Source organism: Rattus rattus, chromosome 1 (genome assembly GCF_011064425.1).
Source record: "Rattus rattus isolate New Zealand chromosome 1, Rrattus_CSIRO_v1, whole genome shotgun sequence".
Taxonomy (NCBI): Eukaryota; Metazoa; Chordata; class Mammalia; order Rodentia; family Muridae; genus Rattus; species Rattus rattus.
In genome coordinates, this window is record NC_046154.1 from 10,004,273 (window position 1) to 10,030,868 (window position 26,596).

Sequence of the window (26,596 nt, forward strand, 5' to 3'; positions counted from 1 at the left end):
TGAGCATTCGAAAGCACTCCTCACTCCCTTGAATCCCTCCAGCCCAGGACAGGGCTCGCCGGGACTCGCTTGCTTGGAGGTGTCCATCAGGGCCCAGTCTTGCAAAGTCTAGTCTCAGGCGTTGTCTTTCTTCTACTTGGTGAAGCGTTTGCTTTCCAGACTCCTCCGTGCCGTGGCAGAACTCCATTCCTGTCTATATTTCATCTACCCATTCATCACGCGATGGGCACTGGGCCGTTTCCATGGGAACGGATATTACAAGGCTTGCTATTAAGGATCAATCACGGGTTCTGTGTGAGCGTGTTTCCAGTTCTCCTGGATACACACACAGACAGCCAAGAGTGGAACTGCTGCCCAGCCAGATAACAGCTGTGTTTAGCTTTGTGAGGGGCTGCCAGACCCCTTCCACGGCCACCCCATGCTCTCCCTTCCCACTAGCAGTGGTCAAGGGACATTTCTCCACACCCTCCCCCAGAACTCATTGTCTGCCTTTAATTTTAATTAATTAATTAAAAAAAAATTTCCTCCCCTCCCCTCCTCTCCTCTTCTCCCCTCTCCTCCCCTCCCCTCTCCTCCCCTCCCCTCTCTCCCCTCCCCTCTCCTCCCTCCCCCCCCCCTCCCCTCCCCCCCCCCCCCCTCCCCTCCCCTCCTTTCTCCTCTCCTCCCCTCCCCTCTCCTCTCCTCCCCTCTCCTCTCCTCCCCTCCCCTCTCCTCTTTTTCTCTCTCCTCCCTCCCTCCCCTCCCCTCTCCCCTTCCCTCTTCCTGTATCCCAAGGTCTTCATGTATCCCAGTCTGGCCTCCACCCATCAAGGGTTGATCTTGAACTTTTGTTCTTCCTGCCTCCAGAATGCTAGGACAATGGGTGTGTAGCACCGCACCCTGTATCTGCGGTGCTGAGGATTGAACCCAGGCCTCTTGCATGCTAGGCAAGCACTCTACCGATTGAGCCACATCCCTGGCCCCTCAAATATAGGAACTGAACGCATAATCACATTGCTCCTGATTTTGCCTGTGGACAGTCTCTGAGACGCTTAGGACAGAAACGGGCTAGGGTGGTGCTGGGTGGCAGCGCTGAGCAGTACACATTTATTAAATGAATGGAGGCCTGGGGGAAGATGAACTGCTTCTCCTTGTTCAGATTTAGTGTATGGGTTTGTATGTATGCATGCATACATGTATGTATGTATGTATGTATATATGTATGCATGCATGCATGTTTGTGACAGAGTCCCATGTAGCCCAGGCTAGTCTTAAACTCCCAACCCGCCTGCCTCCAGCTCCAGACTCCTAGGGTTATATAGGCACGCACCACCATGCCCAGCTTGAGAACAAACTTCCTGGTCTTTGCAAAGCTCAAACAGTAGCCAAGGTGACACAGCTTAGGTCTCAAGACCCCGGTGAGCTAGAGAGATAAATTGTTGTTCAACAGCACTTACTGGGCACCTTTGTGCCCAGGGCTGCAGCAGGCCACAGTACGTGATACTGACGGGTGTCCTGGGTATGAAAGAGAAAGAGGTGTTTGTGTCCTTGAAGACTGGCAGGCCAGCCACTGCTCTGGAAGTCAGGCTTGACTCAGGCCTCCCCTTCCTTTGGCCTGGCAAACCCTCCAGGTAACAGTGTGTGATGACTGTGGTCCCCACCCAAAGGCAGAGCAATAGCTCAGATCCTGGGACTCCTCGTAGGGTCACCTCTGAGGCTTTGATGGATAAAGTGTGAGTGGGAACTATGCAGATGTCTCTGGGCAGAGTCTCTAGGGTCCACTGCACTTCATACTGCCCCCTTTCCCTACGCTGTGAGACTGTAGGGAATGTCTCTGAGATGCTGCCAACCAGACCTTCTGGATCATGTTGAACAAGATGTGTAGGAGTGGCGACCTGATTTAGCCTGTCCTGTGGGAGTTCAGCTGAGGGGAGTATCTGGGTAAGCACTGTAGGAGGTGGGGCCGACCCAGGTCCAGCAGGATGGGCGAGGTGGGACAGGCAGAGGGTGAGAGTGTGGAAGGGAAGGCCAGAAAGATGGACGGACTAACCGACCCACTGGCTGAGAGCTGAGGGAATGCTGTTCCCTAGAAATGGCGGTTGAGATGCCACCGGTAAAGACCACATCCCATTCTGTTTCTTCAGGGCTAAAACAAAAAAAATGGTATTGAGAGAGAACATCACCCCAGGAGGCTCGTTCAACCTGAGCACCTTTTCCTCTGAGTTCTTGTGTGACCCTAAAGGATCATGCCTGAGTTTTCACATGACCCAACACCAAAGCGTTTCCACTCCATTCAAACCATGCGCTCACCCAACCGTTGAGCACAGACAGAGAGAACCAACAGCTGCCGTTTTGAGCAGCCCCTCCACTAGGACCAGGGCTGGAAGTGACTCATGGTCTTATCCAAGAGCCACCTGTGACATCTGGTGACAGCATCATTGCACTGTGTTTTGTGCCCGAAAGCCGGGTGCTCCTGGAGGAAGTCATCCTGTCCTCGGTGCAGGGGCCACACTGCTGACTGTCACCAATGGCAGGCAGGAGTGAGCAAGCCTGGGTTTTAGGAAGATAAGCTCGGTCCCATTCTTGTTCAGGTTAAGCCATCGTTGCTTTACTTGGGGGCTGACGATAAACCAGAGGAATGCACATCCCAGCCAGGGTCCCCTGCGGCTGTCGACCACACGTGATTGATCTGGGGTGGCTGGCCTGTACAGGGGAGGCTGAACAATGGCTGCACTTACCACAGGTGACTAAGTCACATTCTTCTGGGCCAAGGAGGCCAGGTGCAGATGTTTTCCTGCAGAGCGAGCAGAGCTGAGTTTTATGGGCTGTGAACTCCTATCAGTGAGTGATAAGGAGCCCTGGGCCATCGGCCTTCTGGTGATTGGAGAAATAGTTTATGAGTCCAGGATGTGAAACAAATGAGAGTGAGTCATTCTCCAGGGCCAGGCTCCTCACAAGAACACTCATCTATTCTCTCTCTCTCTCTCTCTCTCTCTCTCTCTCTCTCTCTCTCTCTCTCCCATATCTGTCTTTGTCTCTGTGTCTCTCTGTCTCCCTCTCTCTCTTTCTGTCTCTGTTTCTCTCTCTCTTTCCCCTGTTTCTCTCCTTCCATCCGTGTTTCCTGTCTCTCTCCCTATGTCTGTCTTTGTCTCTCTTTCTGTCTCCCTTTCTATTTCTGTCTCTCTCTCTTTCTATCTCTGTTCCTCTCTCTCCTCTCTGTCTCTGTCTCCCTCCTTCCATCTGTCTCTGTCTCTGTCCCAGAGAGAGAGAGAGAGAGAGACAGAGAGAGACAGAGACAGAGACAGAGAAAGACAGAGAGAGATGGAGACAGAGAGAGAAAGAGAGACAGAGTCAGAGACAGAGACAGAGATCAGGGCCTCCAAGGAAGACGTGGAATTATCAGGAATAAAGGAATAGATCATCCCATCCCTAGTGACACAGACAGTGACATCTGCCCATGAAGAAGGGTGGTAGCAGCGACTGTCAAAAGAAAAGATGCAAGATGTGTTGGGGGACAGGGGCACCGTCCGCTGCTGTCAGCAGCCGGTGTCTTCATCACCCAGATTTCCACGTGTGAGAACCTTGGGTGCTGGGGCACCTATCTGAGACAACTCCTTGCACCCTACCCATTACCTCTGCTGCAGCTGCAGTCACCTGGGCACTCCCAGGACAAACTCCCATGTTGCAGTGACCTGGTGATTGAGGTGGCTCTGCAGGCAGTCCGCAAAGCATGTGATGGGCTACAAGTGCTCCAGTGGTTTTGGAGTGCCCAAGTCCAGGGTGTTTCCTAAAGCGTATTTTACAGCTGTTCATCTTTTGTCCCCCGCGAGCCAAGTTCTTCCAGAATGATCCCCACCATCCTGGGGATGATGAGGGGCACAGGAACAGATGGGCCTTTCTGCCCTCAGAGGGTCAGCACTTACAGGGCCTCTGTGGACTTTTTCTTTTTGAGACGTTTTTAATGGCTAAAAGCTGCAGGTCTAAAGACCACCGGTAGGAAAACAGTCTTTAGGGGTTTTACCTAATCGAGGGCCCGAGGCAATGATCAGAGTTTTATGGGCAAAAATGAGCCATAGGTTTATGGTCAAAGTCAGAGGGCTCCTGGCTCTGTCCCCTTCTATCCTGGTTGGGGGTCCTAGGGTCTCTCGGAGCCTTAGTTGGATGCTGAGGATACTGTGGGCGTTTCCTGACCGGAAGTCTCCTCTTTGATTGGACTGTGCTACCTTTTTAGCTTTGCCTTCCCTGGGTGCCACCAGAAACCAGGCAACTCCACTAGACTCCTACAGTGCACAGTGGGTGATGTTGTGCTACCGATGGTTGGCACAAAGGGAACGGAGTTGATACTGAGAACTGATTTTTTTTTTTTCCTGACAGCTCATTGTAAGACTGGAGAGAGACAGAGAGAGAAAGACAGAGACAGAGAGAGAGAAAAGAAGAAGAAGAAGAAGAAGGAGGAGGAGGAGGAGGAGGAGGAGGAGGAGGAAGAAGAGAAGGAGGAGGAGGAGGAGGGGAGGAAGGGAAGGAGGGGGGAAGAGAGAGAGAGACAGACAGACAGACAGAGACAGACAGAGACAGAGACAAAGGCAGAGGAAGAGGCGGGAAAGAGAGACTTCTCCAAATTCCTCCCAAGCATTTCACCCACAAACCGGTTTAGGCCAGTGAGACAGGATGTTCTGCAGAGCATAGATCATGTGGTCGCCCCGTGTGAACAAACAGATGGTGTGTCCTTAACAAGCTAGCTGCGGGGTTGTAGTTCTCTTGCTCCAGGGTGTCAGTGACCCCAGAAATTTAATTAAAAACATAAAGAAAAATAGTGACAGAGGCCAAAGTTTCCTCCTGTTTAGACTCAACATTGTGGGGTCATTGTGTACGGGGGTGGTGTGGGGAGGGTGGAGGGGTCCTCCTCCTGTTTTAGGGTCTGTGACCTGCCCAAGGGATACAGGGTCGGTCAGGGGGCATCTGCAGGTCAGCCCCATGGTGTGTGAGCTTCGAACAGCCACTGTGGCCAGAGACCAGCTCTCTGGCTCCCTGCTTCAAGGGGAGACTGAAAGGCTGCTCTGAGCCCACAGACTGTAGGGGACCCAGCTGGTCCACACAGGAGATGGCCAGGATCCCTTTGTGCTCAGCGGAAGCATCCAGGTAGGAGAAGAGGCCAGTGCTTGTCAGGAGATCCCAGTCCCCCACGAGATGTTTTCATCCAGCAGAGTTCAGCTCACCCTCTGGTCTCCACACTATCTGCTCTCAGGCCTTGAGGTTGGGACCTCAAAGGCTAAAAGCTGGAGTTGAGCCGGTGAGCATCCTCTCAGCTCCCCAGAGGACAGGCTGGACTACAGCTGACCCAGGGACAGGCCAGGCTGAGGCAGGGAGGAGAGAGAGGCTATGTGAGAAGGGACAAGGAGAAGGGTCATGGAGTCTCCAAATGCTTGACACCTGAGGAAAAACAAATCTAGTCCTTTGGCAGGTACCGACTGGCTTGGAGAGCCCTGTGTGACTGACACACGGGGCCACCGGAGTGTCATAAGGAGGAGTTCATTGGATGAGACACAATCAGTCTTCTCCATGTGACACTTCATCTTGTCAACTGAAGTTGCTCCTAAGGGGCCATTTTGAAAGGTCTTACTACGTAGCCCAGGCTACTCCTACCCCAGCCTTCCAAGTGCTGAAATTATTATAGACATGCACCACTGGGCCCAACAAGTTCAGGCCTTGGAGAGATATCAAAAATCCAGTAGTCCTACCTGCCCAGGGAAGCTAGTGACAGGAGACCTCCAGGAAGAAATAAGATCATTGTGAGATAGGCCAGAGCCATACGCTTCAGCCACGCAAAAGGACTTGCTCTGTTGGTATCTGTGAGTCGGCAAGTCTGTCAATGGTAGACTGGGTATTCTGTCTGGAATTTCTTACTGGTGGCCACCGATCCATAAACAGCTCAGCCCCCTTCACAGAATTTCAGGAACCCTTTAAAGAGTTTCCCATCGCAAAGTGATCACCATTGCTTTAAACACTGATTTAGGATTTTTTTTTTAAGTATATGAGTATGTGTGTGAGTATTTTGCCTGCACATAAGCATACCACCTATGTGCAGGGTTTTTAGAGCCCAGAAGAGGACTGGAGTTATAGATGCTTGTCAGCTGCTGAGTAGTGCTGGGAACTGAACCCAGGTTCTCAGGAAGACTGGCAAGTGCTCTTAACTGCTGGGCCATCTCTCCAGCCCCTGTTTTCAATGGCGTTCAGAATAGTTACTCAACTGGGGTCGGAGAGATGTGCAGCAGTCAAAAGGACTTAACCGCTCTCAGAGTGAACCAGGGTTTTGGTTCCCACTCTTCACAGACACCTGGAACTCCAGCACAGGGGGATCTGAAGCCCATGCATGTGTGCACACACAGACTCATATACACCCAATCATGTGTGCACACACACAGACTCATATACACCCAATCATGTGTGCACACACACAGACACATATACACCCAATCATGTGTGCACACACAGACTCATATACACCCAATCATGTGTGCACACACAGACTCATATACACCCAATCATGTGTGCACACACACAGACTCATATATACCCAATCATGTGTGCACACACACAGACTCATATATACCCAATCATGTGTGCACACACACAGACTCATATATACCCAATCATGTGTGCACACACACAGACTCTTATACACCCAATCATGTGTGCACACACACAGACACATATACACCCAATCATGTGTGCACACACAGACTCATATACACCCAATCATGTGTGCACACACAGACTCATATACACCCAATCATGTGTGCACACACACAGACTCATATATACCCAATCATGTGTGCACACACACAGACTCATATATACCCAATCATGTGTGCACACACACAGACTCTTATACACCCAATCATGTGTGCACACACACAGACACATATACACCCAATCATGTGTGCACACACAGACTCATATACACCCAATCATGTGTGCACACACAGACACATATACATACAATTTTCTCAAGATTTATTTTTATTTGGCATGTATAGTGCTTCGCCTGCACATATCCCTGTACCATGTAGAGGTCAGAAGAGGGGATCGGATGGATCCCCTGAAGTAGGAGTTACAGTGTGCTATGTGGGTGCTAGGAATTGAACCCAGGGAAGAGAAGAGAAAAGAGAAGAGAAAGAGAGGCCAGTGCTTTTAACTGCTGGACTATCTCTCCAGCCCTATAAAATTGTGTTTTTTTTTTCTTTTCTTTTTTTCGGAGCTGGGGACCGAACCCAGGGCCTTGCGCTTGCTAGGCAAATGCTTTACCACTGAGCTAAATCCCCAACCCCTAAAATTGTTTTAAAAATTTGAATATATACATTATTGAATACTTATACCATAATGAATATGACATATGAATGTGTGTGCATAGAATATGAGTACATTATGATATTACAGATATAGTGATATAAAGGATTGTCTTTGGAGTCAGCCTTCAAAGCAAGAGTTAGAGTCATCTATGACCCCCCACCCCCTTAACTAGGGTTCCTTCCTCTGTCACCACCTCCTCAGCTTGAGGCATCTGTGATCACAATCAAATTTTGTATTCGTCATTGGTTATTCTATAAAGATAACTTTGTAATTTCTCCCCAAGTGCTCTTTTGTGTGGGTACACACACACACACACACACACACACACACACACACACACACACACACGGCGTGCGTGTGCTCGAGGGTGAGCTCACCTGTGCATGTAAAGGCCAGAGGTGTCTTCTTCGGTCTCTTTGAGAGAGGGTGTCTCTGTGAACATGGAGTTCCAATTTCCAACACAAAGAATGGCCAGCCAGTCTCCAGGACCCACCAGCCTCTGCCTCCCCATCGCCATGGTTACACCCCCCCCCACCAGGTTGCACATGGATTCTGGAGCTCAGGACTCAGGCCCTCACACAGGCACAGCAGCACTCTAGTCTGAGCCCTCTCCCACCCTCCAACTGTTCCTTTAAGTCCACCTGTAAGTCACACACAAAGAAATGCACAGATCTGAAAGCCCGCAGCCTGACGTGATTTGAAATGCTGGCAAGCAAGGAGCCACTCCCCAGTCCAGGAAATCTGCTTCCATCATCCAGAAAGTCCCTCAATCCTCCACCCATCCCCAGGATTCCTTAAGTAAGCCTCCACTCTTTTGTTTTCTTTATTCTAGAATTCCATAGAAATGAAGTTACACAATGTTTCCGATTTTCCTCCTCCCCCCTCTCCTCCTCCTCTTCCTCTTTTTCCTCTCCACCCCTATTTCTTCTGTTTTGTGTAGGGCATGGAACCCAGCACCTAATACATGATCAGCATGTACTCTGCTACAGAGCCACCCCCCACCCCCAATGCTCCCTCTCTGCGGAGCTACACAGTCCCATATCTCCTTCACAGACCCCGCCTCCCAGCAGGATCCTGTCTCCTTGCTGCTGCGGTGTGTGGTGCTCTCTGGGGCTGGGGAAGGATTTTGCCGGATGAACACATAATGTTGGATGGTCTTCATTTGCTCCTGGGCACGCGGATGGCTCAAAGGTGGTTAGAATACCATGATACTGAATAGTCTTTTGTGGGTATCATTTCTTCATCATTTCTTCTCCCTCCTCCCCTCCCCCTCCCGCTTCTTCCCTTCCTCTCTTGTTTTGTTTTGAGACAATGTTTCTCTGTGTAGCCCTGACTGTTCTGGCCCTACAGAAGGAGACAAGAGTCTCACGCTGAAGACTAGGCTGGCCTCCAACTCACAGATCTGCCTGCCTCTGCCTTGGGAGTGCTGGGACTAAGGGCGAATGTGACCTTCTGAGGACTCTCCTTGATCCGCTTCGTCTGTGATACAAAGTAACTCCGGCTGTTTTCCCGTCTTTTATTTGGGGGACCGGGAGGGACCCCTGTGTGCCCTGGTACCATTTGCAAGTCAGAGTTCTCTCCTTCCATCTTGTGGGGTTGCAGGGATGTAACTCAGTGTCAGGCTGCGTGGCCAGCACCTGGGCCAGTCTAGCTCATCCTGCTGGCCGGAACCTGGGCTTTACAAGCAGCGCTGTTACCATTTGCACTCTTTCCTCTGGACTCAGGTGCTAAGAATCCTACTGTGTCTCGTTTGTCTCCCCACCCCCCCTCCCTGGGCCTTGAACCAAGGGTCTCTTGCACACTGGTCAAACACTTTATTACAGAACTACCTCCCACTCCTCCCCTTAATACTTTTTTGAGGCAATGTCTTGCTAAGTTGCCCAGGCTGGTTTTGAACTCACTCTAGCCCAGGCAGGCATTGGGTTTGTTCTCTTTCTGTTTCAGCCTCCTGAATGCTGAGACCGTAGGTGTGAGCCACCATGGCTGACAACAATTTTGTCTTCGTATCTTTTTTTTTTTTTCCTTTTCTTTTTTTCGGAGCTGGGGACCGACCCCAGCGCCTTGCGCTTGCTAGGCAAGCGCTCTACCACTGAGCTAAATCCCCAACCCCCGTATCTTTTTATTATATGCTCTTTACCAAGAAAATTTCTTCTGGTCTACTTGTTTCTCTTCATCGAAATGACCAGGATGTTAAACATTTGTATTTATATTCATTCGTTCATTCATTCATTCATTCATTCATTCATTCATTCATTGCATTTGAATGTGTGTGCTTGTATTGTACACGAATACTCCACAGTGCCTGTATAGAGATCAGAGGAAAACTCACTAGACTGGTTTTTGCCTTGTGCCATGTGGTCCCCAGGGATATGACTCTGGTTGTCAGGCTCCGGTGACAAGAGCTCTTTACCAACGAGACAGGAAGTTTTAACAATGCTTCTGTCCTTCATGTCTATGTTTATTTTAATTTAAAAATTATTTTTATTTTAAATTTGTTTATTTTGTTTTGTGTGTATTGCTGGGTGTTTTGCCTGTATGTGTGTCTGCGTACCAAATACATGCCACAAAGGTCAGGAGAGAGCACTGGATCCCCTGGAACTAGAGTTATGGGTGCTTGTAGATTCCCGTTCGGGTGTTGGGAATCGAACCTGGGTCCTCTGGTGCTCAGTGCTCTTAATCACTGAGTCAACCCTCCAGCCCCGTTTGTCAATTTCCATCTGTAAGCCTATGAAGTATTTACTTACAAAGTGCTGGACATTTTAAAGCACTTTTAAAATTCTTGCATCTTCTCATGTATTAAAAAGTTTATTGCTTAAGAGATAACCTTCAGGGGGTTAGGACTAGGTAGGAAGGGAGAAAAGGAGGAAAGGAGGAAGGGAGGGAAGGAGAAGGGGAGGGGGAGGGGAGAGAGAGAGAATAGTGAGAATTTTTCTGGTATTACATTCTTCACCTCTTTTTCGATGGTCCCACACCTCAGCCCTCAACTTTAAGGACTTAATCCATTTCTAGTGGCCCAGTTATACATATTATGATGCATACTGCTGCCATCAGAGTGAGGGAACATTGCAGAGTCAGAATGCGAAGGTCACCCACCTCTGCATATCATGGAGCAGCTGCGGGCTGCTGGGAGTTCCATGTGGTGGTTTGAAGATGCTTGGCAGAGGGAGTGGCACCATTAGGAGGTGTGGCCTTGTTGGAGAAGGTGTGTCACTATGGGGGTGGGCAATGAGACCCTCCTCCTAGCAACCTTCAGATGAAGATGTAGAACTCTTAGCTCCTCCTGCACCATGCCTGCCTGGATGCTGCCATGCTCCCACCTTGATGATAATGGACTGAACCTCTGAACCTGTAAGCCAGCCCCAATTAAATGTTGTCCTTTAGAAGAGTTGCCTTGGTCATGGTGTCTGTTCACAGCAGTAAAACCCTAAGACAGATGTCTTAGGTCCTGTCTCAGATGTGCATCTCAAGAAAATGTTCTTTTCCTGGTTAGGTATGGGGAGCTGTGGTCGTTTGAACAGGTATGGCCTCCATAGACTCGTGTGTTTGAATGCTTGGCCAGGCATTGGAGCTGTACTCTGTGACCACAATGTACCGACTTTGTTTCATTCAAACTCTCCACCATTGGGATCTGGTATGGAATGTCCAAAGGAAAGACAGCTGGAGGAAGTGGGAGACACAGCCACAGACAGGAAAGAGGTGAGGTGCCCAGAGCTGTATCAGGGACAGCTTCTCCTTGCTGTGGTGACGTCTTGGGAAAGGCATTGTCTCTCTGTGGTTCAATTGTAAGTGTAGGGTGGTGGTGCCTTGAGGGAGGGAGAGGGGTTGCCGTTGGCACGTTGTGGTTTGAATGTGATCCTGATCTGTCAAGATGAGAGCAAGCAGCCTGGCGTTTCTGCTTCTGCAGCCTGGAGCCGCCACGAACTGTGGAACTCCTTCTGTGCCACCCTTGGCTGACTGTACCTCTCACATTATGAACCACAACTGACCCTTCCTCCCTGAAGTGACTTCTTTTAAGTATTTTATCACAGTGGAGAAAAGAAGCTGATACACCAGAGTGAATACATCATTCTCTATAAAGCACTCATGGCAACTACTGTCTACCTAGACACCTTGCAAACAAACAGCAGGCTTCAAGCTGGTGAGCACCGGATCATAAGCTCAGGCTGTGAGCCTCTGTCTGGTCTGTCTACCTGGTAGGATGCCTACCCTAAAATGTTGCATCTTCTTTTTTCTTTTTTCCTATTCTGTTTTACTTCGGTTTCAGAGACATTCACTCTGTGTAGCCCAGGCTAGACTCAAATGCTCCATCCTCCTGCCTCAGGCTTCAAGGTCAAGGATTACAGGCATGTGCCACCATCACCCCTGGCCTGAAGGCCACACCTCCTACAAAAGGCCACAGTTACAATACGACAGAGCAGGAGGGGCCTGCCAGGACTGATTCTGTGGGCCTGAGCTCTGGTGTTCTAATTGAAGATTGTGTTCAACTGAGCAACAAGGCCCCTACTAGGGGTTGGGCTTGATCTCTTGATCCCAGAAGTGTCTGAGCTTCTGTTTGGTCAGTTGGCAGCCAAAGTATTTGACATTCGCAAGTGCAGCCAAGATCAAAGCAGCTGAAGCAACATGCGTCTCTTCGAGAGTAGAGCTAAAAATGTGGGAAAGGAGTCTCGTTCTATCCGAAGGGCTGGAACTCCTTCCCCTTCCTCCACCCCAAGGACAAATCAAAAGCCACTTGAGGTCTCAGAGCAGCTGGCCCTGCCGAGGAACCAGTGACCAGGGATGTAGACACAGAGTGCCAAGTATCACCCCTATGGAAGGTATAGGGTGGGGCCCCTTAGATCAGTGTCTCTTATCTGTGTGTTTGACCATTTCCATGATTAAAATATTTAGCAAGGCTGGGTGTCCTATAGTCCCAGATATTCATGAGCCAAGGCAGGAGGATTACTAGTATTAGCCTGCCTGCTACAGAGTGAGCTCCAGGCCAGTCTGAGTAACTTAGTGAGGCCTTATTTCAAAGTAAAAAGTCAACCATACAGCTGGGCAGGCTTGGTGGTGGATACAGATCTTTAATTCAAGCACTCAGGAGGCAGAGGCAAGCAGATCTCTGTGAGTTCCAGGCCAGCCTGGTCTACAAAGTTCCAGGTTAGCCAGGGCTGTTACAGAGAAACCCTGTCTCAAAAAAATCAACAACAACAATAAAGTTAACAGTACACTGGGGATGGATGCAGCTACACTGGAGATGGATATGGTTCCACTGGAGATGGATACAGTTACACTGGGGATGGATATGGTTACACTGGGGGTGGATACAGTTACACTGGGGATGGACACAGTTACAGTGGGGATGGATACAGTTACACTGGGGATGGATGCAGTTACAATGGGGATAGACACAGTTACAGTGGGGATGGATGCAGCTACAGTGGGATGGATGCAGTTACAGTGGGGATGGATACAGTTACACTGGGGATGGATACAGTTACACTGGGGATGGATCCGGTTACACTGGAGATGGATGAATGCAGCTACACTGAAGATGTAGCTCAGGGCTTTTCCAGCATGTGGGAGGGTCTTAGCTCAATTTACAACTAAAACCTAAATTTTACAAAAAATGTAAAGCATTTTTTCAAACAATTAAAAGACCTTTGCCTAGAACAAAGAATGATACAGTTGTGAGTAGAAAGAAGACACAGTGGTTGAGAGCGCTTATTCCTGTAGACAACCTAGGTTCAATTCCCAGCACCCACATGGTGGCTCACAACTGTCTGTAGCCCCAGTTCTAGGAGATCTGATGCTGTCCTCTGGTCTGCAGGCACCAGGTTTCAGACACACATGTAGTACACAGACATGTATGCGGGCCAAACATCGGTACATGTAATTTGTTAATTAAGAAAGAATGGCACCGAATTATACTATATTTATATAATGACAGCATTTCCTAGATAATTCTGGTCCATAGTCTCCGACGGTGTCTCTTGTATTCTTTGTTTTCTTTCCTTGCTGTGGTCTTGAGAGTGGGCACGGAAAAAATGGTGGCTGGAGCAGCAAGCACACTTCGCATGCGGTGGCCCGTGTCAAGGTCCTGCAAGCCTTCTGGGGAGTAGGAAACTCACACTGTGTTCTTTCACAAGCAAGGAAGCTTGAAGCACAAAGGATTTCAAACCCCAGCCCATCTTGCCCCATCATCTGTGCTCTCAGCTGCATAGGGTGATTCGAAATGTATCTTTGGCTCTGGTGTTTGGCCGAAACCTGCTGTTTGTCTGACCTTAGAGCAAGAGCTGACGCCTGCCTCGCCTCGCTGGCTCTCTTGACCCTGTGTGTGGCTCTAAAGGTCCCGAACACCAAGAGTCAGCTCGGCAGCCTGTTTCTACTGGCCTGCCCCACTTCAGAAATACAGCTGAATACTCCAGATGCCTTCTGGAGGGAATCTTCTTCTGTCCACACTTAGGTTAAAAATTCCGTCAGCAGTAGAAGAAACACGTAACTGTTATTTCAAGGGACCAAAAGCAAAATGACTTACTAGGTGAGAGATGTTCGTTTTAGGGGCCAGGACAATTATTAAGGACATTCAAACGGTCTGTAAGGCTTGGCAAGTAAAACAAAGCTAAAATGAATCTTTTTTTTTTTCTTTTTTTCGGAGCTGGGGACCTAACCCAGGGCCTTTGCGCTTGCTAGGCAAGCGCTCTACCACTGAGCTAAATCCCGAACCCCTAAAATGAATCTTTAAAGTAAAACAAGTGATCCAGACACAGCAAATAATAGGAGACGTGTGTAAAGATGGAGACAGTGCTAGAGAGAACGAGAAACGTGGAGACGGTTTTCTTGTCTGTCATTAGTTGAAGTGAAAGTGTGTAGACGGTTTTCATCCAGACTATGACATTAAACCTTTATAATGCGAGGAGCTGCCAAGGACTGGGCGTGGATCACGCTACGTATGTGTGAAACTCTACATACTCTACTCTGGTTTAGTTCCAGTAACATAGGCACACATGCACACACACACACACACACACACACACACACACACACACACACACACACACGGTGACCAGTCAACCATGGTGGCATAGGCCTTTAATTCCAGCACTCTGAAGGCAGAGGCAAGCGATTTCTGAGTTCCAGAGCAGGCCTGGACTACATATTGAGTTCTAGGCTACCCAGGGATGCACAGTGTTTACTGCCAAATAAATAAATAAATAAATAAATAAATAAATAAATAAATAAGACTACTATGCTCTAAAATTCCTAAGTCTTGAATATTTAGGGTGGATCTTCATGTGGTATATTTACAGTCAGCAGTTTATCTTATGAGGAATATTTACCAAATCTGATGTTGGCTTTAATATTTAGGTATCCGATATTTAGCCAAAACGTTTGTTTATTGGTGCTATAAAGCAGGCATGAAGTTCACAGTTCTCTTAAAACTGCGTGATACCTTGAAGACAGAAAAATAAAAAGTAATCATTCAAATATAAAATGGAATGAACTCAACTATAAATCACACAGTCGGCAAAGAAAGAACATGGAGTCAGAGACAGCCACAAGGTGAGAATCAGTCGTAGGAAAAGGGGGGGGGGGTTTAGTGTACGGTCAGCCTGTGAGGTGGCTCAGCAGTCAGTGGATAAAGCTCCCGTCTCATCCCAGACCCTGAGCAAAGCTGCAAGGTGAGAACCACCTCCACGTGGAATCTGGGGTACATGCGTGGCCTCTCCCCATCACATGTACACATACAGCAATGAATAAATAAATAAATATGATAACAAACAAACACTAAACCCAAATGATCACACAGCTGGCTGAAAGGCTCTCGGTCACCTTTTCAAGACGGCGAGGCAGGTTCAGATCATCTGCAGGGGTCACATCAGCCACGAAGGACTGTGCACAAGTGGGCACTACCTCTTCGGTCCCTATGGAGGGGACTTCTGCCCAAGACACTGACAACCATGAGCCTGGGTTCTGGATTAACAAAATATGGAGGACCTGAAAATTAGCACTGGCTACTAAACCACACACACAGGCACACACACACATACATGCACATGCATATACATACATGCACATGCGTGTGTACATACACACACAAACACATGCACACATACATGTACATACACACACGCATGCATGCACATGCACACACACATGGGGGAAAGAGACACAGAGAGAGAGACAGAGAGGTGGATATTCAAGTTCTCAGATTTGAATATTTAGGATAAAATTTCAGATGGTGTATTATAGCCCCAACATTTATTCCATGAGACATATTTATCTTACATCAAATATCTGGATGTGACAGCAAATGCCTGCTGCCCCAGATGCCTTGGAGATTGAGGCAGGAGGATCGCCTGAGTTCAAGGCCAGCGTGACAATATTGTAAGACACCCCTCCACACCTGACATGGGTGCAGGAAACAGAATTCAGGTCCTCTGGAAGAGCAGCCAGCATTCTTAACCACTGAGGGTTCCAGACGTTAAGTGTCTAAGAAATGCTGGGGGTAGATTTCATAATCCATTCTTTTAGACGATGGTACCACCAGGATACTGTGTATTTTCTTGTGTGTGACAAAGACTTGAGCCTCAGGTGGTGGATATGAAGGGTAGAATGCTTGCTAGGCATGGCCCTGGGTCACTTCCTAGCATCACCACCACCACCACCAGGAGGAGGAGGAGGAGGAGGAGGGAGGAGGAGGAGGAGGAGGAGGAGGAGGAGGAGGAGGAGGAGGAAGGAAGAACGGAAGAAAAGAGAAAAAAGAAAAGAAAAAGAAAGGTATGGGGAACCTCAACCTCTACAGGGTGCCACCAAGGGTCTGTAAAGCTGGGCTGTTGGCAGATTTGATCTACATTGTTGCAGAGTAACAATGGGCACTGCTACTCAGTGTATGACCTTCATGTCACCCAGCTCCTGGTCCCACCTCTTAGAAAATGGTAATGGGTGGTTACGACCACCTGCTGCTCTCTCAGAGGACCAGAGTTTGGTTTCCAGCACCCACATGGAGTCACAACAACAACAACAACAACAACAACAACAACAACAACAACAACAGCAACAAAGTACCGAACCAGCCTGGCTGGGCTTGCAGCTCAGCACGGAACACTCATCTAGCTTGCCGGGACTCTAATGTCCAGCACAGCACAGAACAAAATCCCTGAAAAATAAAAACAGTGTATGAATACTTACAAAACGATGCACAAAGAGCATTAGGCTACAACTTATAATTCATTAAAAAAAAACAACAACAACAACAAAAAAAAAAAGAACGTCTCTTCCACTCCCAGCAAGATGGCTTCGGCAAGTAAAGCTGCTTCCGGTTAGTGGCCTTGACCTCCGCACACACACTAGAAGGCTCCCTGCTGACGAGCTATTCTCTCCCTAACACAAATTCCCAAGTCTGCCTGGCAGTTGTCTAGAAAAACCTAGCCAACCACAACTGAGTTATCTATAATAATTCCATGGAAATCGGCCTGGGTGTGTTTTAATATGTCTGCCTCGGTGTGGGCAGGGCCGCCACCCTGCGAAAGTCTTCGGACTTAAAGATTTTAAAGGCAATGCCCAAGTAGATAAGGAGGTTCGTTCCATTTCCCTCTCAGATACAAGTCTCTGCAGACTGCAAAAGACGGCAGGAGGCCCACAAAAGGAAATTTCGAATAATCCTGCACTTCGAGACAACCATTATAATAATATTTTGACTGAACACACTTCCCAAAGTGTTTTGTATGCCTCGATGCACATAAATAGATTTTAACAGCGGTATTGTCGCGCCATGAAATCCACCCTTTGGAAGCGCAATGGTTTATTCATAGAGCTCTGCAAGCGGCCCGCAATTAATGTGAGAACAGTTTGGTCTCTCTAAAAAGAAACATTGCGTCCTTTGGCACGTCCTCCCTCCCTCCCCAATCCTTCTCCTGGTGCTAGGCAACCACTGATCTATACTGTCTCTCTCTACACGGGTGCCCACTCCGGACATTTCCCATGAATGGAATTGGATAATATATAGTCTTCTTTATCCAGCCCCTCACCAAACAGTTTTCAAGACCCACACACATTATTGCAGGGAACAGTTTTTCCCTTCTTCTCTCCCTCTTCCTCATCCCCCTTATCTTCCTCCTCCTCCTCCTCCTCATCTTCTTCTTCCCCCCCTCCTCCCTTTCTTCCTCCTCGTTTTCCTCATCTTCTAACTCCTCATCCTCCTCCCTCATCCCCCCATCTTCCTCCCCCATTCTCCCCTCCCTCCCTCCCCCCTCATTTTCCTCCTTTTTTCCTCCCTCCTCCACCCTCCTCATCTTCCTCCCCATCCTCATCTTCTTCCTCCTTATCCTCTTCTCCCTTCCACTTTCTCCTCTTTCTTCCCTCTTCCTTGTTTTAAGCCCTCTCTGACCTCTCTGACCTCCCTGACCTCTGCCTGCAGCAGGAAGGCTGGGGTTACCCCAGCAGGCTGCCTCTCCCAGCTCATGTCTTCCTCAGGTTACACCCTTTATTCCAACATCCAGTTTACTTAACCGTCTATCACTCGATGAATACTAGGTTGCTCCAACTCTCTGCTGTACTGATAGCACCTCTATGGCGTTCCTGTAAATGTCTGTAGGGACCTAAGTCTCCGTGTCCCCTGGGAATGGGGGTATTAATGAATCCTCCCTGCTTGCTCCAAAAGACAGCAGGCAGGAGGCCCGCAAGCCTGAACTGTATCGGGACCTAGCACTTGGAGACAATAGCTATTAACATTTTTGCTAAAACTGTTTTTCCAAAGGCTTCTTCAGGCTTGATGCACACAGGCCTTTAACAGCTTTCCCGCCACATCGTGTTTGCTGCACACTTAAAGCACACGAACTCATTGCATGGCTGTGTAAGAGCTCAGAGCTTAACGTGGGGAGAAACTGCCAGGCTCTTTCCCAAATGGCTGTATATTGTGTCCCAGGCAAGGCGAGAGGGAGCCCACACCATCAACAAATTCACATTTTTTTTTTTAGTTATGCCATCCTAGGGGCACAGAGTTAAGAAGGGTGGAGATGGTTGTGTAGATCACAGTTTCTTCCTCTGAAGATAAGAAAACAGAGACGAGATCATTTGGTATGTAATGTGTATTCCTTTCAATGCGACAGTTTATGCAATCAGTCCACATCAATATATATAAACCCTGAACAATGTTTTTAAAGATAACTCACTGTGTAGCCCAGGCTGGCCTGGGACTCAGGAACTCATAGAGATCTGCCTGCCTCTGCCTCCCAAGCACTGGGTTTAGAGGGGGACGCCGCCGCGCATACCTGCACAATCGCCGTAATCTTAATTGTTTACAGAGCGTTCCATGGAAAGGTCGTCTGGCGGTCCACGTGCTAAACCTCCCGACTGATGCTGCATCTGGCCTGCAACTTTACCGTTAACCTGGCACTGCCCCGCCAGCCTTGGACTCCTGAATGTGTCTTTGTGCTTCTGTCCCTTTACTTCTGCTCTATATTAAAATGCTGCACCCCTTCTTGGCTTTTTGGCTAAGATAAGGTATCAAAACATTAAACTCTGTAAGCTCTTTGATAGATACCACCAGATGTCTTCTCTGAAAGATTCTCCCAACATATTTCTCCTCTGGATCTGTGCCCATAATGGTTTCAAAACATTCTAAATGGGGCTCGGGGAGATGACTCAGTGGGTAAAGTGCTTGCTGCACACAGATGAGGACCGGAGTTCAAACCTCCATTACCTATGTTTAAAAAAAAAAAAAAGCTGGGTGCAGGTATGTACTTTTGTAACTCCACCATCGGACAGCAGAGACAGGGCATCCCACTGACTCCACCATCAGACAGCAGAGACAGGGCATCCCACTGACTCCACCATCGGACAGCAGAGGCAGGGCATCCCACTGACTCCACCATCAGACAGCAGAGGTGGGGCATCCCACTGACTCCCTGGCCAGCCAGGCTAAACAGGTACGTTCGAGACTCAGTAAGAGAGACCCTGTCTCAAAACCACAAAAAAGATGTGGAGAGAGGACATCAATGTCAACCTCAGGCCTCTGAATGCATATGCAAAGGGGTGTGTGTGTGTGTGTGTGTGTGTGTGTGTGTGGTGTGTACACATATACTTGTACACACATATGTGTACACACATTCATGTATACACACATAGATTTGTACCCACATGGAAAGAAATGACTATCTCATTTTAACTCAAATATCTTTGATTACTAATGTAATGAGATGTCTTTTGCTGCTTCTCAGATATTTCTAAAAGGTTATCTTGCTGGGAGTGCTGCTCAGGGGTGGGATGTTTGACAAGCACATTGTGAAGGCCTGGCTTCCATCCCAGCATCTCCCCCAAAACTGAATAATCATGATCTATACTTATTTTTAAATAAATACTTATTTATTTTTGGGGGAGATTGTAAAGATGTGTGTGTGCTCACGTGTGTGTGTGTGCATGTGTGTGTCATCTGTGTGTGCATGTGTGTGCAGGTGTTCATGTGTGCATGTTTGTGTGTGTGTGTGCATGTGTGTGTCATCTGTGTGTGCAGGTGTGCATGTGCACATGTTTGTGCGTGTGTGTGCATGTGTGTGTCTGTCCGTGTGTGTGTTTGTGTGTGTGTACATGTGTGTGTGCATGTGTGTGTCTGTCTGTGTGTTGTACATGTACGTATGTATGTTTGTATCTGTGTGTGTGCACATGTGCGTGTGTTTGTGTTTTATCTGTGTGTGTCTGTGTGTATTTGTATCTGTCTGTGTGTGTGTGTGTGTGTGTGTACTTACAGAGACTAGAGTAGTACAGATGTCTTGATCTTTCGTTCTCTGCCTTAATTCCTCAAGACAGAGTCTCTCACTGAACCCAGAGCTCACTGGTTGGTTGGTTGGTTGTTGGTTGGGTGGTTGGTTGGTTGGTTGGGGGTTTCTTTGTTTGCTGGTCAGCAAGCTCCAGCAATCAGTCTCCCTGTGTCCAACTTGCAAATGTCAGGGTTACTGTCCTGTGCAGCCATGCTCAGCAGTTCCTATGTGGGTGCTAGAATCTGAACTCAGATTTTCATGCTTGTACAGACAACATTCCCACCCAGTGAGCCATCTCTCCAGGCCCCTTATTTTATTTTCAATAAAATTTTCATTTATTTGTGTGTGCATGTGTGCATGTGTGTGTGTGTGTGTGTGTGTGTGTGTGTGTGTGTATATGTATGTGGAGCACATGCACACAGTACATCACATAGAGGTCAGAGGACAGACAAATTTTGATCTCTTTCCTCTAAAATTTTGGAACTCCTCAGGCCTGTGTGTGAGCATTTGTGTGTGTGCATGAGTCTATATGTCATTGGGACTTCTTATCTCTCCCTACATAGGCCCAGGCTGTCCTGGAACTGGGGGTCATCAGCCCTGGTTGAGTTGTCCTATGCAGCCCAGGCTGGCCCAGAGCTCACCACTGGAAACCACAGTCTGGTTTTACACTGGCAGCATTGTCAGAGTCTGTTCAGGGTTTTCACTTTGTTTGTTCTCATCAACTAGTTTTATATTTTTAAAACACCAGCTCACTGGCGTCCTTTTAACTCATTTTGTCTCCCTCCTATTTGTCCTTCCTATAGCTCATCTCAAACTGTTGGTCTCAAACTTGGCGAAACGAAGGCCATTGAGGTGTCTAGCATACCAGCTCCCAGCATCCCTCAGTCCCACATCTCCAGGGTACCCCTGGTTGGCCCTAACCTCCTTCCTATGCTAAACCTCCAGCCCAGGACTTCCCCCTCCACTGTGGAGCCCTTTTCCCATTCTGGTCCCTTCACCTCTGCATTGGCCCTGAGTCCTCACATGGTTTCCCTATGCCTCACATGGCTTTTCCCCACCCCCCCTCCTCCCATGGCTTTCCCCCCACCCCTCCCCACATGGCTCCCCTCCCCACCTCCCCCACATGGCCTCCCTCCCCACCTCCTCACATGGCCCCCTCCCACCTCCCCAAATTTTCCCCACCCCTCACATGGCCTCCCTCCCCACCCTCCCTCACATAGAGATCCCACCCCCCCTCACATGGCTCTCCCTCCCCACCTTGTCCTTTTTCACATGGCCTCCCTCCCCACCCCCCTCAAACTTCTCCTCCCCACCTCCTCACATGTCTCCTCCCACCTCCTCACATGGCTGGCCTCCCCACCTCTGCCATGGCATCCCTCACATGGCCTCCTCCCCCCAATCCTCCCCTACTTCCTCACATGGCTCCCTCCCCCCTCCTCACATGGCCTAACCCTCCCCACCTCCTCACATGGCCCCTCCCACCCCACCCCTCACATGGCCTCCCCTCCCCACCCTCCCCATGGCCTCATCACCCCCTCCCCACATGGCCCCTCCCCACTTCCCCACCCTCCCCCCCCCCCTCCTCACATGGTCTCCCCTCCCCACCCTCACATGGCCCCTCACCCCCTCCCTTACATGGCTCACCTCACATGGCCTTCCCTCCCCCTCCTCACATGGCCTCCCCTCCCACCCCTCACATGGCTCTCCTCCCCACCTCCTCACATGGCTCTCCCCCCACCCCCCCTCACATCCTCTCCTCACCCTCCTCACATGGCCTTTACCCTCCTCACATGGCCTCCCTCCCTCCCCCTCACATGGCTCTCCCTCCCCCTCCCCATGGCCTCTCTCACCCTGGCTCCCCTCCCACCCCTCACATGGCCTCCCCTCCCCTCCCCATGGCCCCTCCCTCCCACATCCCTCACATGGCCCCTCACCCCCCCCTCACATGGCTCTCCCTCCCCACCTCCCTCACATGGCCCTCCCCCACCCCCCTCCCCACATGGCTCTCCCTCCCCACCTCCCTCACATGGCCTCTCCCACCCTCCTCACATGGCCCCTCCCCTCCCCTTACTCTCACATGGCCTCTCCTCCCCCACATGGCCCCCCCCCTCCCTCACATGGCCTCTCCCCTCCCCCCCTCCCACCTCCTCACATGGCTCCTCCCCCCCCCTCCCCACATGGCTCTCCCCTCTCCCCCACCTCACCTTGGCCTCCCCCTCCCCCCCCCCCACATTGGGCCCTCCTCTCCCCCCCCCTCACATGGCTCCCTCCCCCCCCCCCTCCTCACATGGCTCTCCCCTCCCCACCTCCCTCACATGGCTCTCCCCACCCCCCCCTCACATGGCCTCCCTCCCCACCTCCCCACATGGCTCCCTCCCACCCCCCTCAAATGGCTCTCCCTCCTCCCCCCCTCACATGGCCTCCCCCACCTCATGGCCCTCCCCCTCCCCACCTCCCCACATGGCCCCTCCCACCCCCCCCTCACATGGCTCCCTCCCCACCTCCCCTCACATGGCTCTCCTCCCCCCCTCCTCATGGCTCCCTCCCCACCCCCTCACATGGCTCTCTCCTCACCCCCTCCTCACATGGCTCTCCCCTCCCCACCTCCTCACATGGCCTCTCCCCCACCCACATGGCCTCCCTCCCACCCCCTCATGGCCCCCCCCCCCCTCCTCACATGGCTCTCTCCTCACCCCCTCCCTCACATGGCCTCCCTCCCCACCTCCCCACATGGCTCTCTCCTCCCCCCCCCTCACATGGCTCTCCCTCCCACCTCCCTCACATGGGCCTCCCCCCCACCTCCCCACATGGCTCCTCCCCCTCCCCCCCTCCCCACACATGGCCTCCCCCACCCTCCTCACATGGCTCTCCCTCCCCACCTCCTCACATGGCTCTCCCCTCCCTTACTTCCTCACATGGCTCTCTCCTCACCCCCCTCCTCCATGGCTTTCCCCTCCTCACCTCCTCACATGGCTCTCCCCTCCCCACCTCCTCACATGGCCTCTCTCCCCTCCCCTCCCCTCATGGCCTCCCTCCCATCACATGGCTCTCTCCTCACCCCCCCTCCTCCCCATGGCTCCTCCCCTCCCCCTCCTCCATGGCTCCCCCACCCACATGGCTCCCTCCCCACCCCCCCCACATGGCACCTCCCTCACATGGCTCCCCTCCCCACCCCCCCACACATCCTCCCCACCTCCCTCCCCCCCCACCTCCCTCACATGGCTCTCCCTCCCACCTCCTCACATGGCTTTCCCTCCCCCCACACATGGCCTCCCTCCCCACCTCCCTCACATGGCCTCCCTCCCCCACCTCCCTCACATGGCTCTCCCCACCCCCACATGGCCTCCTCAACCTCCTCACATTAATCCCTTTAAAACACTAGCTCACATGGCTCTCCCTTAAACATGGCTTTTGGCTCCTTTTGTATGCCCCTCATAGAGATCTCCCTTCCCCCCCTCCTATTTGTCCCTTTCCCCACCTCCCTCACATGGATCATCCCCAAAACTGCATGGTCTCAACTTGGATGAAACTCCCTCCCCTAAATTTCCTCATGGCTCCCTCCCCACCTCCTCACATGGCTCTGCCCTCCCCCCTCCTCACATGGCCAAAGCCTCACATGGCCAGCTGCCTCACATGGCCTCCCCCCCTCCCCATGGCTCCTCCCCCTCCCCCCACCTCCCCTCAGCATCCCTCAGTCCCAATCTGTTACAGGGTCCTCCTGGCTCTCCCCTCCCTAACCCTCCTCTACCCTACATGGCTCCCCTCCCCACCTCCCCTGCACATGGCCTCCCCTCCACCTTCCCTCCTTATAAAATGTAGCCCCACCCCCCATGGCTTCCCACCTCCCATTCTGGTCCCTTCCCCACCTTCACATGGCCTCTCCCCACCCCTCACATGGCTCCTGACTCCCCCCATGGCTCTCCCCTCCCCACCCTCCCTCACATGGCTCTCTCCCCACCCCCCATGGCCTCTCCCTCCCCCACCCCTCACATCCCCTGGCCCCCCTCCCACATGGCCTCCCCCCCTCCCATGGCTCCTCCCCCCACCTCCCTCACATGGCTCCCCTCCCTCCCCCCCACCTCCCACATGGCCCTCCCCCTCCCCACCTCACATGGCTCTCCTCACCCCCCTCCCCACCTCCCTCACATGGCTCTCCCCTCCCTCCCTTCCTCACATGGCTCTCCCCTCCCCCCCTCCTCACATGCCTCTCCCCCCCCCCACTCTCCCCTCCCCCCCTGGCTCTCCCCTCCCCACCTCCTCACATGGCTCTCCCCTCCCCCTCCCCCCCCTCCTCCACCCCTCCCACATGGCTCTCCCTCCCCCCCACATGGCCCCCCCCCTCCCCCCCACCTCCCACATGGCTCTCCTCCCCTCCCCCCATGGCTCTCCCTCCCCCCCCCTCACATGGCTCTCTCCCCCCCCTCACATGGCCCTCCTCCCTTCCTCTCCCTTCCCTCCCTCACATGGCTCTCCCCTCCCTTCCTCCCCCCCTCCTCTCACATGGCCCTCCCCACCCCCCTCCTCCCTCCTCCCTCACATGGCTATCCCCACCCCCCACCCCCTCCCACCTCCTCACATCCCCCACCCCCACCACCCCTCACCCCCCCTCCCCCCTCTCCTTACATGGCTCCCTGTGCCCCTTTTTGTCACACACTCTGTTCCCTGAGTCTGCCTGTGAACTGGGTTTTCTCTGTTACTTGTTACTTTAGCTTCAAGTGTTTAAAAATTAGTTTCCAAGCTGGAGAAATGGCTCAATCCGTTATGCCCACTAGCTGCTCCCACAGGAAATCCAGATTCAGTTCCCAGCACCCACATGGCAGCTCACAACCATCTGTAACTCCAATAACCAAGAGCTCTGACACCCTCTTCTGACCTCTGTGGGCATTGCATGCATGTGGTACAACAAAACTTTATTTATTACTTAAAGTAAATAAGTAAATAAAAATGTAAGACTTTTAGGAAACATTTTTCCTCACTACCCTCCTCCACCAAAATACTCTGGTTATATTTTTTATGTATCCCTTCCAAAAGTATTGTAGAGGTAGGGTCATCTGACTATAGGTTCGAGAATGAGGCACTTAGACTGAGTCTAAGGGAGGTTACATTGCCAGGGGCCCCACCTTAATTCTGTTAAATTCTGCGGCCTCTGAGAGCTCTCTTTACACCAGGTTTGCCTCTCTTAGTGTTATCAGGGTTAGCTTGAGAGAACGTTTTGTTTTAAGCGTGCTGGAGGGGAGGTCCTGTCCAGGGCCTCCTCCCCTCAGGCACAGAGGTGAGTCCTGTTTGTTTGGTTTTGGAGCCCCCAGGGTTTAGTTAGTATTCCTTATTTCTATGGCAGTGTAGCACCTGACTGCCCTCTCTCACTCCACTCTGAGGACAACTGTCATGTCCCTAGACTTAAGGAAGAGTATGGCACAGTTTATCCTCCGATTGGGCAGAACTGCTCACAGATCCCGAAAGCCTTTTGTGTGGATCTGGAAGTGGTGGTGGTCCTCAACCTTCCTAATGCTGCATCCTTTTACTACAGTTCCTCATGTTATGGTGACCCCCGACCATTAAAACTTACTCACAGCTATAATTTTGCTATTGTTATAAATCTTTTTTTTTTCTGGTTCTTTTTTTCGGAGCTGGGGACCAAACCCAGGGCCTTGCGCTTCCTAGGCAAGCGCTCTACCACTGAGCTAAATCCCCAACCCCTATTGTTATAAATCTTAATGTAAACATCTGCTGTGCACAACATCCCATAGGCGACCTCTGTGGTTGTCGAGACCCACAGGTTGAGAACTGTTGGGTTAAAGCTGGACAAAGGTAAGAATGGAGAGCATTTTCTGTGTCTCTTCATGTCAATCTTTCTTTGATTTGTTTATTTTTATTTATGTATCTACATATGTGCATGTCCAGGACGGCGGTAGGAGAGATCATATCTTCTAGAGCTGGAGTTACAGGTGGTCGTGAGTCACGCGATATGGGCTCTGGGAACTGCATCCTGGTTTTTTGAAGAAGCATCAAAGACTCTAACCACTAAGCCAGCTTCCCCAGCACCCTCAGATACTTAATATTTTTTTTTTTTTTTTTTTCGAGCTGGGGACCCAACCCAGGGCCTTGCGCTCGCTAGGCAAGCGCTCTACCGCTGAGCTAAATCCCCAACCCCTTAATATTCTTAATATTTCTTTGACAGGCCAAGGAACCATGGGGGGTAGGCATGACAGCCATGTTTCTAAGTGGCCACAAGCATGGGCCTCTGCTTCCTTTGAGACTAGCATCTTTTGTAGCTCTAAGTCTCAGGGTCTCTCGGGCTTGGTGGGGATGGAGGTTCCGAACAGCCTAGAATTGTCCCAGTGACAATTGGTTTCTGTTTGTTTAGCAAAAAACATCCGTTGCAGTACATTTAACCCCAGCTGCCCCTGCAGTACCCGGTGTCCTCAAAGAGCGCCGACAGAGATCTCATAGACCCTCCACGTGGGAGAGGTAGTTTTCCCTCGCTTGTGCCCACCGAGCCTACGAATGTCACCACCTAGGGTCGCGACAAG

General features: G+C 50.8%; 1 long non-coding RNA gene and 1 other non-coding gene across 2 annotated transcripts; both read right to left on the reverse strand.

Annotated features, from left to right (window-relative positions):
• Nucleotides 1-885: 885 nt before the first annotated feature.
• On the reverse strand, nucleotides 886-957 carry Trnaa-agc. The gene has a single exon. It is a non-coding gene; the product is annotated as a tRNA-Ala (tRNA).
• Nucleotides 958-4,726: 3,769 nt separating this feature from the next.
• On the reverse strand, nucleotides 4,727-8,003 carry LOC116886141. The gene is made up of 2 exons (XR_004386091.1): nucleotides 7,707-8,003; nucleotides 4,727-5,333 (listed from the first exon to the last, which is right to left on the reverse strand). It is a non-coding gene; the product is annotated as an uncharacterized LOC116886141 (long non-coding RNA).
• Nucleotides 8,004-26,596: the final 18,593 nt, after the last annotated feature.